Raw genomic sequence first — 15,321 nt, forward strand, 5'->3', positions numbered from 1 at the left:
TGCAAGTGAAGGAAAGTGCTCTCTTGTTATCACTTGCATGGTCGAAGAGGGCAGGTGAACCAGTAGTGAGAGCAAGGAGGAGGAGCTGCAGAGCCAGGAGACCTTGACATTGGTGGTGGGTTAGGGAAATTCAGGAATGTACAGCCTCAAAAACATTTAAGTTCACAAAGTGGTAGGACACTGCTTGTTCCAGGAGGATTAGCCTTAAGGCTTTTCACCACTTCTAGCAAATGTCTAGATGGCTTTTCCTGTGCTGGAGTGTGCACTGAGCTACGTTCTCCACAGCAACCAACTTATATATTGTATTGTGCTTGTGGCAGTGAAGCCTCCGACACCAGTTGAGTGAGCTGCCATGATGGCATGGAATGTTCACAAACGCCCCAGCTGTCCGGAGAACAATGTAGTTCAAACAGTAGCTGTACAGTAGCTGTATGAGCACGGAGAAGTAACAGTTGGGCTTGGGACTAAGGGCTCATCTACACCAAGCAGATATTCCACTCTGAAAGTGGTATGAAAGCGGTATATAAAAGGCAGGAGCCACACTACAGCTCTATAGTGGTACTGAAGTGCACTGACGACTGTTGGGACCCATGACACATACCATATACTGCTTTCATACCACTTTCATAGTATTATATCCTGCTTAGTGTAGATGTGTCATGGGCCCCAACAGTTGTCAGTGCACTTCATTACCACTATAAAGCTGTAGTGTGGCTCCTGCCTTTTATATACTGCTTTCATAGTGGAATATCCTTCCTGGTGTAGCCCCCAAACTTCAAGAAGGCTCAAGGACAACAGTAGCTGGACTGTTTATCCATATGAGTCGTCTTTTCTCCAGTGTTCAGGGAACTTCCCCTTCAGTCTTTGACACTGCTCATGCATACTTGTATGGATATGCAATAGAGCTGCTAGAGATTTTATTATATTAAGTGGTATAAAAATATTATTAATAAAATAACAAATAGATGGGCTTTTTGGTGAAATCTTTATCATGTTTATTCATAAGTAACAGCACAGTCTATGCATGTCTACTCAGAAGTAAATCCCACTGAGTTCAATGGGACTTACTCCCAGGTAAGTATAGAATTGTAGCCTGAGTTGCATCGAGCCCAATGTCGCTTGCTGCCTTACAAGTATGCTTACGATTGCAGCTTTTGTATTTCTGCTAAAGTGCAAAATGTGTGTATAACTTCCTAAACTATCATTTTATAATAACAAATCCAATTTTGTTATAAGCAAAGATTTTTCTGGAGTCACAAATTATATTGAAAATGAAATTACACTAAAATTACAGAGAAAGTAATAAAAGTCTCCTACACTTACAAAAATAAATCCATACATCTTACTTAATTTTTTTAAAAAATTCCCAACAGGCATCCTTCTGCAAAAGTTTGTCCAGAGAATAATGTCAAAGAGCCAGATAAATCTTTTCTCCTTCAAAATATTTGTGGATGTGGCATATGATAAATAATCTGTATAAAAAGATGGCAAAGCTTATTAATCATTTCCATATTATTCCTTCCGTTGGCTCTTGATTTAAATAACTAGACTGAAATCAGCTTCTGAAAAGTTGGCGTAGGTAACTTATTTATAGTCATGGTGTGGAAAAAGACAATTTTCTATCAGTATCCCATTATTTCCACTTCTGTTCAGTAATTTGTGACCTGAATGAATAAAGCCTAAGGCTCTAATAGGCTGAGGATGCTGAAAAGATTTATGAGAGGTGGTTGGAAATATCTCACTATTTCTTCTCCAGAGTACCAAGCTACCATGATAATGATCTTACATTTATTTAGTGGCTTTCACACCAAGGGATCCTGAAGTATTTTGCAAATGTAGCAAATTATACACAGAGATCTTGTCATCCACCTAGTGCTAGAAGTTGCAACCTTTATTGTGAAACAATATTTAACAATGCTGTGCAAAAAATGTGCACCTCTTCAGGGTAGGAAGTAGGGCTGTGCTCTGCTTTGCTTCGGATCGTAGAAGCAGCATCGGATCAGCCTGATTCACCTCTGTTAAAGGAGGAGGCGGATCAAGTCGGGGGGCTGCGGAGCAATGCGGGTCGGGTCGTCCATTTGCGGATTGACCCGCTTCCTCACAGAGCTCCGCCCGCTATGTTGGAAGATTTTCCCCATAGGATTGCATTGTGAGAACAAAGCGCATATAACTTTTTTGTTTTAAAAGCTACATTCTTGAAACTTACTGTGCTTAGAGCGTGCTTGTTGGGGGTCATTTGTGTTGATTTTTAGATTTTTTTGTCATGCGGTTTGCTTGCTATTAATTTTTAAAGAATGGGTAAAACGCGAGGGGGAAGCTCTTCTTTTCCACCTTGATTGACAGATTGAACTCCCAATCGTGATGATAATGTGAAGTATCCTCCATTCCCAATGTTGGAGGTGGGGGACTAAGCCAGAGGGAGCGAGAGAAAGTTTCCTTTCTTGGAGGGTTAGTTAGTTCTGTACTGTAGCTGTGTTTGTTTGGAGGATATAGGATTTAGCTTGGGGTGTGGGTGTGTGAGTGTGTTTGCTGTGCACTGCTTGTTAAGTGCAAAAAACATTCAAATAAAGTTTGAGCATTCAGATAAAGTTTGGGCAAAGCACAATACACACTTGTCCCATTTCCCCAAATAATAAATACATTATTAGTATTAGTCCTTCCTCGTGATGAAAAAGGCATTGCTGCCCAGTTGTATCTGTAAAAAATGTCGGAGCTATTTCCATTCTTGAAAATGGGGTGTGGGATTTTCAAATATTCCCCCCAAATCAGTGGATGCTCAGATTTGATCCAAACTGGCCATGAATGTGGATATGTGGATAAGCTGTCATGGTGCTGATTTTTAGGTTTCTAACATTAAAAGTGACGGAAATGTAGAAAGGTTTGTTAATTGGGGTTAGGGTTGAGGGTTAAAAAGTTTTAAAAATCGCTAAAAATCAAGGCATGCTCGGATTTCCTTGAAACTTGGCATGAATGTGGATCTAGGTGGAAGCTGGGATGGTGCCCATTTTCAAGTTTGTATCTGGAAAAGTGACAGAGATATTTGCATTTCTGAAAATGGGGTGTGGGATTTTGACATATTCTCCAAAAATCACTGGATGCTTGGATTTGCTTCAAACTGGCAATGAATGTGGATACATGGATAATCTCTCATGGTGCCAATTTTGAGGTTTCTAACATTTAAAGTATAAAAGGTATATGTATTTGATTTTCAATGCAAGTCTACGGGGGGAACACGGAGCTCCGATCCGGATCCGGAGCCCCGCCGCAGACTGGACCATAGGAGGATCGGTGCGGGGTGGATCAGACCCAATCTGGAAGTTGTGGATCGGGATCCAGAGCGGATCGGGGGTCCGTGCACAGCCCTAGTAGGAAGTGAAAACCCATGACATTTGCTATAGAGAAGTAAGTAGGAACTCAGCTACAAAAGTTCAGAACTGGCAACATAATCAAGTACCTTGCAGATCAGGGGTGGGGAATCTGTGGACATCCACAGGCCAGACTCCCATCAGCTCCAGCACGCATGACCAATTGGATGATGGGAGTTGTCCAGACCAACAACACAGATCATTCCAGACTTTCATGGCTTTCATTGCTCACAACAGGGAAAAAACATTTGGAATAATGTTCTGTCCTGCTATAGAGAGCATCTTCACATGTTACGAGCAAATACCACCAGACTCTTATGCACACTGGTTGTTTGTAATTGCAAACATCGCATATGGAAATTGCATAGGAAAGCAGCTCAGGCTACATATGAAAACGTGGTATGCTCAACGTTTCTATGCAAGCTTCACTTTGGACTTTACAACAAGCCCTTCAAAATCATGCCATTAAGTCCAGTCCTGCACAACCTGAGGAAATGATGAAGACATGAAGTAACTTCCTGAACGTTGTTACTGGGGTAGTTTCAGAGTCTTTACATCCAGTTTTCTTCAAAACCTGGGACGTGAAGTCAACTGCACAAGTGCAATGACAGACAGGTGGGAGTTTCAAATTAGCGTCAGATCGGGAGTGGGGATGAACTTGTATTGCAGCCAGGAATGCAATTTTATAAAGGAGACAAACCACATATGTGTGGAGCTTATATATTTTGGTAATAAATGGTGTGTGTTGGGTTATTGTGGCAACCAGGAATGTGTCTAAAACTTACAGAATGCAAACTGTATTTGTGTAAGTATATGTGCACGTGCACACACACACACACACTTCTTCTATATTGCTCTACATCTGAGACAGATTGTAAAGCAGTGAACATAAGGGTAAAACATTAAAAAGATTAAAAGATTTAAAAACCATATTAAAATTATTATTCGCAAACAGAGTACCAATGAAATACCAATCAAAGCCATGGCTGTTCAGTTAAGGAATGCTTCCTGGAATAGGACCATTTTCAAGAGACACTGGAAGGAACACAGTGTTGGTGCCTGCCTGACCTCCAGGGGCAGGGAGTTCCAAAGAAAAGGGGCCACCACACTGAAGGCTCTTCTCCAAGTGGACTCCAATTGGGCCATAGGTCCATGTGGAACCACCATATACTCTGCTGTATTTCTATGACCATGCCATTTTGTTTTATATATATGTGTGTGTGTGTGTGTGTGTGTGTGTGTGTGTGTGTGTGTGTGTGTGTGTGTTCTTACTGTGCTTCGTTTCTGAGATGTTTTAGTACTGAAACAAAAATAATATACAGACTTTTGTGGTTCTGTTATGACATGCACTTTTACACCCGAGAGTTAGAAATAAGTAATGAAAGCTTCCTAAGGGTGGAGGAAGGGGGAAGAGACACCAATATGTCATCTGTCCTTCACTAACAACAATCCATATATATATAAACTCGCATTTTTAACCCATAGCAAATTGAAGTGTGTTTGTTTTGTTTTCCCCCCAGCAAGGCATCATTAATCTGAGTTTGTTTAGCTATAACAGAAAAAGATGATAGATGGAGGTAAAGAACAACCAGCATTTTGACTTACTTAGACAGGGCTAGTGCCAGGTTTGAGGGGACCCTGGACAAGCTGCATTCTGCCCACTGCACTTGCCAGGAGGTAGGGATGGGATGGGGGTGCCACAACAAAGCAACCCAGTGCTAAAAAAGAATCCAGTGCAAAAGGCAAATTACATATTAGGCATAATTGGGAAAGGAATCACGAATAAAACTGCCAATATCATACTGCCCCTTATACACATCTATGGTGCACCCACACTTGGAATGCTGTGTACAGTTCTGGTCACCACACTTAAAAAAGATATTGTAGAGTTGGGAAAAGTGCAGAAAATGGCAACTAAATGATCAAGGGCCTGGAGCAGAGCAACTCCTCTGTGAGGGACCATTTCAACAGCTTGGATTGTTCAGCTGGAGAAAAAGCGAATAAAGGGAGATGTGATAGAGGAGTCCAAAATTATGCATGTTGTGGAGAATGTGGGTAGAGAGACATTTTTCTCCCTCTCTCATAATACTAGAACCCAATGGGGTCATCTCATGAAGCTGAGTGGTGGGAGATTCAGGACAGATAAAAGGCAGGACTTCTTCACAGAGCACATTGTTAAACATATGGAATTCACTACCACAAGACATAGTGATGGTCACCAATTTGGATGGCTTTAAAAGGTGTTTAGACATAAGGCTATCAAAGGCTACTAGTCCTGGTGGCTACGTGCTACCTCCAGTATCAGAGTCAGCATGCCTATGTACACCAATTGCTGGGGAACATGAGTGGGAGGTTGCTGCTACACTCATGCCCTGCTTGTGGGTCTCCCACAGTGGGTTGGCCACTGTGTGACCAGAATGCTGGACTACTTGGATCCAGCAGGGCTCTTCTTATGTGTGTAAGAAAAGCTCTGGGTGATGCAGCTGCAGCCACTGCATCGTCATTTCCCCAGAATGTCCTGGGCCTTGTGCTAGGGCTCATTCAGGAGAAATGAAGATTATGGCAGCTGTAACTGCTTCACAATAATATCTTCTCTAAAAAGCCAAAGCAATGCTGGCATCAGTCCCCGTGCCCCCGTGCCCAGCATTTGCCTCATCCTGCCAGGTGTTGATTCCAAGCCTGCCCAGGCATATAAAAACAGCAGATATCCATATGTGACATACAGAGGTAAGATCTACATTTTGATACTGACTTCAGTGGACTGTGGTTGAATTTTGTCTACAAACTGCATCAGAAATAAATGTGTATCATGAAATAGTTTTATAAAATCAAACATGCTTGAAATTCATAAAAACTGAAAATTATTCTAGGTTTATTTACTTTATTTATTACATTTCTATACTGCCCACTAGCCAAAGCTATTGCACCCAATCATGTTGATCTGCTAGTGGAATGAACACTGTTGCTGGAACAAATTGGGGGAGCCTCCAAAGCAGATTTGGGGTGGGGATGAGGGGAAAGGAAAAAGTCTCATTGCATGAGTGGAGGTGTGCTTCTGCAATGTTGCCCTCGGACTCAGTAAATGCAAAAAAAAAAGGTTGTGGGCAGGGGGCATCCACTAAAATCAACCGGCAGCAGGTTTCTTATAAACTAAAGTACTTCACAGTGGGTCTGTTCAGACAACTCACTAAGCCATGGTTAAGCCACTAATGGTTAGTGAGTGTGTTTAAAGTATGGTTATGTAGCCACTATGGTTAGGAATGGTTCACAGGACACACTAAGCCATAATGTTTAGCTCAGAATGCTTAACCACCGTAGCTTAGTGTGTCGTCTCAACAGGGTCACTATGAACTTTTCTACACAAGGCTGTTAATTCACTTTATCTACTTTTGGTTTCCTTGAAGAACTGAGATCCAAGCACTACATGAAGAGCATTTCTTGCTTGTCCACTACCTCTAGGTGGCACTGTGGTGTAGCAGAATAGTGGGGAAAGCATTTTCTTTCACTTTCACAAATAATGTCGCATTTTCTCTGTTCTAAAAAACCCTCTTTGGAAGTGTGGATTAAAAATGGAAGCACACCTGGAGGGTCATGACGACATCTAAAGAATCCATAAACAGATGTGAGTAGGGAATGATGAGCAGACAATGAATGCCTCATGTAGAAATGCTCTGTAGATAACTTATAGAATTCAATGTCATTTGCCATGATGATGATGACTATAATAATAATAATAATAATAATAATAATAATAAACTTTATTGCATATTAGCCGCATGGGCCATTCGCAAACAGATGAGACAATAACATACCCGCCGCGAGCTTGCCACTAGCCAGCAAAAGTGCTACAAAAAAGAGAGTTACTAGGATAACAATCATCCAGGTTATAATTACAATGTTAACCAACATATAATATTGATTATTGGAATTTAATCGTTTGAGTCAATCAATAGTTTCCGGACCTCCATCACCCGGTGTACAAACTTGGCAGTCTTAAATGACGTATAATAGTCTGTACCAACCAAAAGTGTTTGAACTACACCTTTAGATGACATGAAATTAAACCTGGGAATTAAAGGCTCAAGGTAATGTTTCCTCAGCTCCGCATACCTTGGGCACTCAACTAGGAGATGAATCATATCCTCCGCTTTAGGGCAGCCTGCTGGGCAATCTACAATGGCACTAGGGTGATTTTTATAGCACGCCTTCACCTCCATCAGCGGGATTGAATTTAACCTGCACCGAGTAAATAGCCATCTTAGCTTTTGTGGCATTCCAGAAGTTAAATATAGGGGAGCCTTTCCCGGAGCAGTAATGATACTTTTATAGAGCCCATTTGAACGGCTCACTTCGACCACTGCCATAGATGTCTGAATATCACAGTCATACAGCCTTCTAGAAATCTCATCCTTGGCCCCATCAAACCCCCTCGTAAGGAGGAATGCTTGCGAGAAGCCCAATTTGGAGACCGAGTGTCTCATCCTGTCTGCCCATGAATCCTTCCCCATATCATCATATGTGGACAGCACCAATGGTGAGGCCAACTGAAACACTAACCAGAAAGATATTGCTGCTTTTAGAGTCAATGTATGGATTGAGTGACATGCAGTTTCCAGTCGGACAATATCCTTAGATCTGGGAACTCCAAGGGTCCTAGATAGAAATTTATGCTGTACTACTGCTAATGGTGTGATATCTGCATGGGCCCAAATGGGTGCTCCATACAGAATCTGAGGGAATAATTTGCTTTTAAAGAGTTCTAACAGTGGTGCTATCCATTGTCCTGCACCAGCTGCAAAGCGGAAAATAGCGTTAGCTGTTACATTGGCCGCTGAGACCAGGATCCAGAGCTTTGAAAAGTTACTCCTAAGTATTTATATTTATTCACCTGATCAAGCGGGCGACTGTCTAGCTGCCAATGATATACTTTCCTCCTTTTCCCAAAAACTAAGATTTTGGTTTTATCGTAATTAACCTGAAGGGCTTCATTCTTACAATATACGCTTAGCGCTCTCAACATCCTACGCATCCCCACTTGCATATGCGTCGTTTGCATACAATAGCACCGATATGTTCCTATCCTTTAAGCGGGGTGGATAGAAGTTATGACTAGTTAGGGTAGGGACAATATTATTTAAATATAGACTGAATAAAAAGGGAGCTAGCAGACATCCTTGACGAACTCCTTTATTGGTAGGGATGGGGTCTGATAGATCACCATCCGCGGAGGATCTCACGCATAAGCTAGAGTTTTGGTGCAGCCCTTGTGTTCTCCTGAGTAACCTCTGGTCAATGTTTAGGAGTGATAGCCTCTGCCAAAGGCGGGGACGGTGTATAGAGTCAAAAGCCGCTCTGAAGTCTACAAATGCTGCGAAAAGTGAGTGATAAGGAGGGGCAGTATATTTCCCTACTAGATGTTTTAATAAGAAGCAGTGGTCTATTGTAGATCTGCCACTTTGAAAGCCTGCTTGTTCTTCGGCCAGGAGGTTTTCTCCGGCCACCCATAATTCCAACTTATCTAGAAGATGTCTTGCATATAGTTTACTGGAAATATTCAGCAGGCTAATGGGGCAATAATTTTTAGGGTATGACCTACTCCCTTTTTTATAAATGGGCACCACAATTGCCACTGACCAATCTTTGGGAAATTTGCCAGATCTGTCAATTGTAGTAAATAGGGCTGCCAACACTGGTATCCACCAGTGAGGGTAGTCCATCAGGAAGTCTGGTGGGATACTGTTCCTCCCCGGGGCCTTGCCCCTCTTTAGCTTTCTAATCAGGGAGGCTACTTCTTCACAGGTGACGGGGGCCCAGCTATTCGACAGCAGATCTTCCTCCTGCAGAGGGGGTAAGCAGGCGGACTCGTCATAAAGGAGCGATCGGAAGTGGAGTTCCCATTCCTGAATGGTAATAGCGGTATCCATAGTGGGGGTCTCAGAATGTCTTATAGTTGAGATAAGATGCCAGAATCTGGAACTGTCGTTGCTTTCAAGTGCTGAAGACAGTTCTGCCCATTTCGTACTAATATATTCCCACTTCTTATCTCTGACTAGCTTTTTGTAATTCTTACGTAGTGCCAAGTAGGAAGGGGGTAGCAGGACTATATCCATATCTCTTAGAAGTTTATGTTGTTTGTTAATTTCCCTTTTGAGTTTTCTGCAGGCCCCATCAAACCATGGGTTACCTGCCTTTAGCCTCTGTTTTTTTGGGTAGCCTTTCCGTAGTAACAGTGGCTCAGTTGCCGCTGTGATCTGGGCGTAGGAATCTATTACTATCTCTGGGTCTTTAGAACTGAGCAGTGTGTTTCTCAGGACCTGAAGATTCGCAGAATGTCATAGGTCATTATATTATATAGATCAGACAAATTTTACTCCTAACAACCAGAAGCACACTTTCCATTTTCAGAGGTACAAAGACTTCACACATTTGGGGGTGGGGGTAATGCTTGAGTGTTGGTGCATGTGTCTTGACACTTGTGACCATCTGTGCTCCTAAAGCAAAAAATTCTTGCAAAAGGCCTTATTTTCTTGACATACAATTGGAAATGTGTGGGGAAAGTAGCTTGTGAAGTGGACTACTGTGTATCTCTCAGAAATGCTGGGACCTGATAGTGGTCCCAAAGCTAGGGACATTTAAGGCCAAGTTCTTAAGCCCACTTTCTATGGAGTAAGTCCTGCTGAATTCAGTAAACATGCTTAGTACCATATTACATGTCCCACTGATTTAAATGGAAAACTTTGCTAGGTGCTTACATTGTAATCTGGAAGTATTTTGCTTTGGCAGGATAATACTTACTGTGCATTCTTCAGTCTGATTGCCCTCACAGCAATTCCAAAATGTAGGCCATTGCAATTCCTATGTTGCCAATAGAAACTGCACCTGAAAGAGGCCAACACATAGTTCCCTGCATCACACATGAGCATCTTGCCTCCCTAATGAACACATCCTCACTGCAAATACAGCAGTAGCAATAGCTATCAAAATATATTCCGTTTGCATTCTCCAGATCATTATTGTGAGGAAGTAAATATTTCACTTTTTGAACTCTCTGGGAGCTGAACAATGCAGTGGAAGTGTGTTTAATTTCTAATCTATTTTAACATTAGAGTTATGTAAATTTGATTAAAATGCAGATTTGAATAAAAATGGAAATGCATGCTGAAGTCGTGTCAGACTTACTGTTGTTCACCGCAGCGCTCTTTTCAGTGCTACGCCAGCTCCCTCTGCTGTTCTGATTTCTCTAAATACGATGTGTAAGGGCAGGAATTACGTTTTTCCTAGGCTTTTCCTCCATTAGTAGACATGACGAAAAAGAGGCAGAAGACTGTTATATATATAAAGCAATGAATGAACACCTTGAAATGATAAACAGTATGAAATGTTGCTTATTACTGTCCTCAGCACAATCTGCGTTCCTCTGCCTGACTGAAGTACGTATTCTGTCTCAATAAGGAACATCAAGACTGGGCATGTTTAGCCTGGAGAAGAGAAGATTGAGGGGAGACATGATAGCAGTCTTCAAATACTTAAAAGGTTGTCACACAGAGGAGGGCCAGGATCTCTTCTTGATCATCCCAGAGTGCAGGACACGGAATAACGGGCTCAAGTTAAAGGAAGCCAGATTCCGGCTGGACATCAGGAAAAACTTCCTAACTGTTAGAGCAGTGCGACGGTGGAATCAGTTACCTAGGGAGGTTGTGGGCTCTCCCACACTAGAGGCATTCAAGAGGCAGCTGGACAACCATCTGTCAGGGATGCTTTAGGGTGGATTCCTGCATTGAGCAGGGGGTTGGACTCGATGGCCTTGTAGGCCCCTTCCAACTCTGCTATTCTATGATTCTATGATAAGATGCATATTTTTCAGGAGTCACTGTTCTAGGGTCATGCTGATCCCCTGCTTCACCATCTGCACATAAGAGGCCAGAAGCCAGGTGATGGATAGACTTGTTCTGAGAAATGGATAGATGTTTTCCCTCAGGAAAGACCTTTTGGCAGATGCAAACTGTCTCCAGTGGGAAAGGGGGCAAGAAACTCCCATTGCATTGGTCGGGCTGGGGGAGAAATTTGTTTGGTGCGCATTTCAATGTGAACTAATTTCACTCTTTTGAACCAATGGGTGCAGCAAAACTCATTTATCCTTCAAAATTTGCATTTCTCCAAATTTTGCAATGGATTTCTCCAGTCAAAAAATGAGCACAAAAATGTATATATTAGAGGATGTGCACACAAAGCTGTGAATATTAAGGAAAATGTTTTAAACAGGTTTGTGTTAGAAAAATCACTAGCAAAAATATGTGTATTAGAGACAATTGTGTACAAACATGTATGCACCATGCATATGAATTTTCATACAAACTTGTAAAAGATCTCCATGTTTTGGATGAACAAAACTGGGGGGGAAATGACAAACTTTGGGACAAAGTAAATTTAAGATTGAAAAAATGAGAATAGAAACCAAAACTGACTGCTTCATCTATTCCTATGAATGAGTGGTCTTCTTTGGATACAAACCATTTTCTGCAGTCATGGTCAAGTTCTACATGACCAAAGTCACAATGCAACAAGATTCTTTATAGACCTCCTGAATTGTTTCCTGCCCAGATAAACAATGTTTTGTCTTGTTTTGGTCTACCTCACTGTCTCTGGGTGGTTCTGTAATTCATTCTATCCAGCAAGTCCATAGCCTTGGATTATTTTCCGACAGTTTTTTCTTTCACATCTCGTATCGTTTGGCAAAACCTTTCTGCTTTTCTTTCATAATGGGTTGGATCCAGACTTGCTCATACTTAGAGTAGATGCATTGAACTGGCTGTACTCAAAATATGACCAAGACTGGATCCAACTCAGTATTCCAAGATCTAGCCATTTGTAACCACTTATTCTGCAAAAATATTGATTCTGTCTCTAGAATGGATTACTGCAATATTCTTTGACTTAGATTCCTTGTTTCTTCTCTTAAGCCTTTAGTAGCTAATGAATTATTTTGCTCATTTGATTTTTCTTTCTGCTTTTTGGGGTTTTCTTCTTTATATACATCTTTGCCTTGGCTTCCTCTTTTGTACCATGCATAGTTTCAATTTCTCTTATTCACTTTTGTCTTCTTTTCTTTATCTCTGCTATATTTTGTCATTGCATTCTTTTTATACAACTATTCATACTGCAGAGAGTACTGATGGAATCCTATATAGAGATCCTATGCAGACTTCCTGAGAACTAAGCCCCAATATTTTCAATGAGGCTTACTTCACGAGGGAATGCCTCCAAATACACATGCATAAAATCAAGTAACAATTTTCTTTTTAAACCTCATCTCTCATGCTCGGTTTTTCAGCTTCATTTTTAAAAAACTTATTTATAGAGATAAGTTTATAAATATATAAGAAAATATATAACAAATGAAATACAATTTGAACGCATCTAACACAGACTTGAGGAACAACTATATTAACAATTTTTGTTTTTATGTTCCTGCTTTCTTCCCACTATCAACCTGACTGTTGTTCTTCCTTTCTTTAGGACATTATTTCCTGTGATCTCCCTCTTGTTTGATTCCACATTGGATATTTGGTGCACTATCCCTCTTTCCTCCTGATTGCTTTCCCTTGTATGTCATGTTTTATTTTATTATATTGTAAGCTTGCTGGTAAGGTCCTGTGTCTTAACTTTTGTACAGTGTCTTGTGTTGCATTTGGTGAAGTACAAATAATAAATGGTAGTGATAACATGTACTTATGTGTAATGGGTGCAATCTTCATCCTATTCAAATCAATGGTGAAATACCAACAGACTTTAATACCTTTACATTAGGTATGACTAACCCAAGCATGGCAGAACACACTCTTCTTTGGAGCTGGAATCTCACCAGGCTTGATCACCAGTTCCTTGAAATGCACTGAGCTTCAAGAATGGATTGGAAATTGGTCATCACACAAAAAGAGAAAGGAAGAATTATATGAACTCTTCTGGATTGTGGTCATTATCTTGAACTAAACCGGTAGAACACAATAGTACATCATGTCTGTAAGCCAGAGTCCTGGATCCCATGCAGGAGAAATCGAATGAGCACTGAAGGCTTTATCTAGAACTGTGGATAGGAAACCTAGTGCACTCCAAATATATTGGACTACAAATCCCATAATCCCTGACCATTGGCCATGCTTCTTGGGACTTATGCAGTCCAACACACCTGGTGAGTATCAGGTTGCCTATGTCTGATTTATACTCTTCTTTGGTGTTTTCTTGCAAGGAGGATTTCCATTACAAGCTTTGGCAGATGGAATTGACGCAAGGCTAGGCAACCTGGTGCCCTCCAGATGGTTTGGACTACAACTCCTATAGCCCTTGAACATTGGATTTGATGGGAGTTGTTGTCCAAAACATCTGGAGAAAACCACTTTGCCTACCCCAGAGTTAACGTCTGAGTGAAACCCTTTCTGCCCAGATAGCTGACAAAAGGGGAGCCTACTTGAAAATGAAAACCAGAGCACAATTGTTCAGCATGAATTTAACATCATTACCAACTGCAAGAGTATTAAACAAGGTCTCAGATGGAGGAAAAGATATTATATGCATGACTTCTGTGTGCTCTCTGAACATTCAGTCTCATGCAAAGCATTATCTAAAACGGGGACCTGGAGAAAGAAGCAAAGGTTAAAGAAATATTAACGAGCAAGATTAGGCCACTGCGAGGCTAAGCCGATCCCCCAGGGAATTTAGAAAATGCAGACTGTCAGCTAGATTACATCAAAAGAAGGTACTTTGAGAATTTAGTGTGCAATTTTCTCTATAGGTGTAGAAAGTATTTTTCTAACTGCTTTTGTTCTGATATTCAGTCACTTTACAGCCAACAGCTATGCAACAGTGGGTTGCTGATAAAATTACCTCTTGAAAACAAGATTAGAAAATTCTCCACATGAAATATAGGTGGGGGAAATGGGAAGCGGTGTTTGGGAAGTTAACTAAGGCTTCAGCCCAATGTCGACTTACCTGGGAGTAAGCTCCATTGAACAAAGTGTAGTTTAGTGCAGAGTAAATATGCATAGGCTTGTGCTGTAACATACCTGATCCCCAAATGTTGGAATCTGCCCTGGATCTAAGTGATTCACATCACATCTGTTAAAAAGGTGACATCAACCTGCATTGACAAATTACGGTTAAACTCACTTTTAGAAGATTTCTCTACACGAAATAAGACAGTGACATCCATTCTCACTTGTACTCCCTCTTCAAAGTAACCCCCCTCCAACTCCCCAAAATAATAGCAATGCAGTTATCATAGATCTGTTCATTAACTGGAATTCTTTTCCCTGAGTCAATAATGGCATTATGGTGAAGAAATTGCAGAAGTGTATCAACATCAAGCAATTACATTCCACCTTCCTAAATTACCCCTGCAATGATAATTGACATACTGTCTTATACTCCGTCACACATTAGACCTTTCCAAGTGCAGAGCAGCACTGATCTTCCTTCTGTACACAGAGTAGTCATTCTGTGCTGTAATCCACAGAGGCAGAGACATCCAGAGTGGTTTTATGTAACCTCCCAAGGACCTACCAAATTTTAATTGCTGCAGACAAATATGAGAAGAACTGTGCTGGATCAGACCAAAGGCCTGTCTAGTCCAGAACTCTGTTCAGAATGCTGACCAGATGCCCACTAGGAAGCCTAAAAGTAGGACTTGAGCACAACAGCCCTCACCCACTTCAGTTCTCTAGCATTAAGTATACGAAGGCATTCTGGAGGTGATATATAGCCATTGTGACTAGTTGCCATTAGATAGCCTTACCCACCATGAAGTTGTCTAATCCCCTTTTAAAGCCATCTAAGATGGCAGCTGTCACCACATCTTGTGTTAGTGAATTCTATAGTTTAAGAATATACTGTGTGAAGAAGTTTTTCTTTTTGTCTGTCCTGAATCACCCACAATGTTGCTTCATTGGATGAACCAGGTTCT

This window comes from Elgaria multicarinata, chromosome 9, assembly GCF_023053635.1.
Source record: "Elgaria multicarinata webbii isolate HBS135686 ecotype San Diego chromosome 9, rElgMul1.1.pri, whole genome shotgun sequence".
NCBI classification, from domain to species: Eukaryota; Metazoa; Chordata; class Lepidosauria; order Squamata; family Anguidae; genus Elgaria; species Elgaria multicarinata.